Below are 4,747 nucleotides of genomic sequence, written 5' to 3'. Positions count from 1 at the left end.
GTGTATATCAAGAACACGAAGTCCTCCATGAAGCCTTGCCTTAAGAAGTCCGAAACTTAACCAACCGGAGTCGGAGAAGTAACTACCAAAGGTAACAAGGGGTGTGTATTATATATATGTTGTACCACCATAATCATGTGTTAGAAATGTTAGATGAACAAGTTAGAATTAAAGATTAAACTCAGTTCGACTTTTGGAAGTCAAACATTCAAGAACACAATGAAAATAACCTTAAGATCTTTGTATTTGGGAGAGAAAATGAAGATGTAGCAGGTGTAAATGGGGGGAAAGAGTGTATGTCACACCCCAAACCACAGCCAGGAGTGTGACGCTTAGGTTGGTACCACATTTGTAAATAAATCAGAGTTACGTTTAGTTAGTGAAAGACTTATAAACATGTGGATTAAAGTTGTAAATATTTACATACACAAAAGTCGGGATTTTAAAAGATTCCCGATTTAGTTTAAAAGATTACTTGTTTTATAATTACAAACCACCATTTAAGTTTATACAAAACAAAATCTGAGCCATCGGATATATAAGTAGCACTTCGACACTTCAAGCGCTAATCTTGGTCACCTGCAAAATGTAAGAAAATACGTCAGCAACGAATGCTGGTGATTATGCTGACGCTAAAATCTTTTCTTTCACTTTATTACCCCTCGAGACTACGCCTGCCTCGGCCCATCGTGGCTTAGGAATAACAAAGTTAAAACAACACAATTATAAACTCGAGTCTCTACACTAGTTCACCTCAGCAAACACCGCAGCGTTCGACTTAGTTAAGTACCCGTATGTATACACATGGTCGTGCTTCCTATAGGAAAGCTTCCTACGACCAGGCGTGGTGCGATGTGCCCACCGCGTACTACCACATATGTAAGGATCCAGACAAACGTCTACTACAGCCTGAGGGCTAGGCTTATACACTTATTTATAACGGTTTTAGGAGCACGTAGTTCCTTGTAAATAATTTTCATATAACACGTTTTGACTTGTTTTAAAATAAGTTTGTAAAAGTTTGGGGGCGCATTCACCTTTTCACTTTGGGATCGACTTCACACACCGTCCGAGGGTCTTTCCCTTGCTATCTCGCACCTATAGTACGTGTATACTTTTGTTAGTCGGATACATGATCCGGCTTAAGACCTTTAGTCTTATTTTATAAACTTTACCTCGATGAACCTTTAGTTCAAAATCTCTTTTACTTAAAAACCTTTAGTTTAAAAGTAAATTCATAAACCTTTAGTTTATTTATAAAACCCGACGTTTCTTCTTCTCTAAGAAACGTATTCTTTTTCTTTTATTATTTAAGAATAGTTATTTATTCGTTAAATAATATTTTCATAACAAAGAATAATATATACTTACACACATATATATTTATCAATATTCAATACCTTATCTTTTGTTCATTTCTTTGTTATGCTTTCTTTTCTTTTATCGAGATATCGAGTATAACCTCGACTTAAGGTTTTAGCCTTTATAATAATATTTTATTATACTCAATTGTCGTTACGCCTACCTTGTTGGCGTTTAGAAACCCAGGAACTCGAGCAGCACTCCAACGCCGCTTGGTCTCCTTTGTCGTCTTGATCAACGTCCCTCCTTGTCGCCAAACGATATCACCAATCTTCAACACTCGTTGGCACGTTTCTCGAGATTTATCGCCATGACAACAAACGCCTTCTTGGTTGTAAGTGGGTGGAGGGTGGCACGAACTTCGAGGAAACGTTGGCACAGAAATCGAGGAATCGGGGAACGCTTATCGAGGTGGATCGTTAATAAGGATTTGGAATTCTAGTGAGATGTTAGAGAGAAGTGAGAGAGCAGGTTTTGGTGTGAAAATATGAAATCCCCGACCTGCTATTTATAGACATTTTCTGGGATCCCAACGCGGTACGCGACGGCCTCCTGGGCACTCGTCGCGTACCGCGACGTAGCCCTGGCCAGTCACAACGTAGGTCTGCCACGTGTGGCCACGTGGCAGGCCACGCGTCTCGCTGTCAGACACCCCATCGCGGTAAGCGATAGGTCTCTCTTCTGATCCATCGCGTAGCGCGATGGGTCAGGAAAACAGAATTTTCATTTTTAACCCTCCGGTTTGGATTTTGGCAAATTTAGTCCCATAACTTTGTCTTTTTGACATTTTAAACTCGAATGTTACACGATGTTACAGTGTGTATATATAGGGTAATGTTGGTGGTCAAATATGGGTGTTAAACACAAGAAATTGCATGCAAAAAGGAGTCAAAACAAGCACAAACAAACAAACAAGATCAGCAACCCGTCGCGCTGCGCGACCAGAAATGTAGTCCCCCGTCGCACGGCGCGACGGGTTTTTTTTCTGATTTTTGCAAACTTGTCATAAATGGCAGTTTTGCCCCCCGAAATTCGTTTTAAGTGATTTTTAAGCGTTTTAAAGACCGAATTGAATGTTTTCAAGACCCAACAAGTGTAAAGCAATATTGTAACATAAAATCCATCATTTTTATTATATCCAAAGTTTCGGTTTACAAAACGGGTCGGTTTACATAAATAAAGTTTACAAAACGAATACGAATCGAGACCCGAAATTGACGAATGCCACATATGGCGATGGTGTTGCGTGGTTCAAAGGTCCAATGATCGGTAAAGGCAATTTCGGTCGTGTTTTCGTTGCCAACGCCAAGTCGAGATACAACTTGTATCCACCGGTTATGGCAGTGAAGTCTGTAGATGTCTCTGCTTCGGGTTCCATTCAAAAGGAGAAACATGTTTTGGATAATATTAGCGGTTGTTCGAATGTTATCAAGTGCTTCGGGGAATAAATTACGACGGGAGATGAAGGCCAGATGGTGTATACTTTGTTATTGGAGTATGGTTCTGGTGGAGCCCTTGCTGACCTCATCAAGAACTCGAATGGCGTAGGATTTCCGGAGTTGGATGTGCGACGACATGCGCGATTGGTTCTTCGTGGATTAAGTCACATTCACAGGCTAGGGTTTGTTCATTGTGATTTGAAACCACAGAATGTATTGATTGTAGCGAATTATGCAAAATCTGGTGATTTTATTGCTAAAATTGGGGATTTCCGATTGGCGAAGAGGATGAAACAAATCAAGAAGAACAATGACAGCAGGGGTACCCCTATGTATTCATCACCAGAAGCTTTGCTTAATGGTGTTCAACAACATCCTGCTGATATTTGGGCGTTCGGGTGTATCGTTTTTGAGATGTTGACTGGGAAACCGCTATGGTTTTCGAATCGAGATTTGGGTGTTGAAGAGATGTTAACTCGTATTGGTGATGAAATTGATTTGATTTCTGTTTCTAGCAGCATATCTGCAGAAAGGAAGAGTTTCTTGAAACATTGTTTGTGCAAAAAGGTTATGTGTGGTTTAACTGCTAACATGTTGCTGAATCATCCTTTCTTAAAAGGGTTAAGCGATGATGAAGAAGTTAAAGAATCACACGAGATTTTTGACATAAATAGCATAACGTCGTCATTGTTATATTTCTATGATGATGAAGAAGAAGATGATGATCTGTGGTTGCCTTGTTCAGATGAATCAATTAGCTATGAAGAAGATGTGCATGTTACTCTAAATGAAGATAATATAAAGGCTAGATTGCATGAAGTGCAGAGATTTCCAGTAAGATTAATTTCCATTTTCTAGAGATTATAGCAACATTCATGGTTGGATTCAAAGTTAGGATCATGATTCTGTATGTGTTCAAAGGTTGTAATGTTGTGTCTCTGTATGTGTTCAAAGGTTGTAATGTTGTGTCTTGGTACATACTACGTACACATAGTTTCTTTGGAAAGATTGATTTTGAAATTGAAAAAACTCTTTCATGATTGCGTGTTATGTTTATGATCATTCATTCTTGTAAAGTTTACTCGAACCAACTGGATATAAGTCAAGTTTATTCCTTCTTTGATTGTTGAATTTTGTGTAATTGGATGAGAATTGAGAAATCTAATCATGCAAGACTATAGACATGCATAAATGTTATTTGCTCTGTAAAGAAAATTGACAGTTATTCCATTAAACAACTTCTCAAAAGCACTTACTCCCAGATCAATCTCAATCCCATGCTTGTTTCTTCAAGTGACTTAATTGCTTCAACCCAAATAATTAACCAATAAGATTACACTACTCACTTTATACTGTAACACTTACTGTTTACCAAATTTGTAAACTTTTATCATATCATTGTTAGCACTAGCTCATTATATATTATGTTCTCTTACTGGATCACTGTTTTGCTGATACATAATATTCTTAACTTGCAATTTTGTTGTCACCTTTGATTATATCTTTTACATGTAAGTATGCAACCGGTTTTCGTTAATAACCCGCTCTCATATTACCACATTATATTATCTTCAACGTACTTATGAATGCACCTTTTGGGTTGTGTCTATCTCAAACGGATTAAATAAAAAAGGAGATAAAACTCACAAAGGGGCTAAACGTACTTAATTCAAGTATTCAACTATCTTTTTTGAAGAAAACTGTACGATTTCAATCTTTAATTGGATGCATGTTTGTTTTAACTTATAAACAACAAAATTAGTTACATAAAAAGCTCCTTACAAGTTATAATTAAATAAGTATAATAATCCCTCGGATGAAATTCATATTAGAATTAGCAAAAAATGATTTGAACCTTACTTATTAGCACAAACTAAATTAGTAGAAAGAAAACATAAATTCGTAACTCGATGTGGGTTGATTAAAAAAAAGAAAAAATTGGATTT

The 4,747-nt window shown here is 37.4% G+C and overlaps 1 pseudogene; it reads left to right on the top strand.

Annotated features, from left to right (window-relative positions):
• The first annotated feature begins 2,212 nt into the window (after positions 1-2,212).
• On the top strand, positions 2,213-3,659 carry LOC143562492 (mitogen-activated protein kinase kinase kinase 20-like; annotated as a pseudogene).
• The last annotated feature ends 1,088 nt before the right edge of the window (positions 3,660-4,747 follow it).

This window comes from Bidens hawaiensis, unplaced genomic scaffold (genome assembly GCF_021521415.1).
Source record: "Bidens hawaiensis isolate Kalapana, Puna unplaced genomic scaffold, B.hawaiensis_p1.1 tig00021024_1, whole genome shotgun sequence".
Lineage (NCBI taxonomy): Eukaryota > Viridiplantae > Streptophyta > Magnoliopsida > Asterales > Asteraceae > Bidens > Bidens hawaiensis.
The sequence above is the reverse complement of the archived record's forward strand: the minus strand, read 5'-3'. Positions and strand labels throughout refer to the sequence as shown.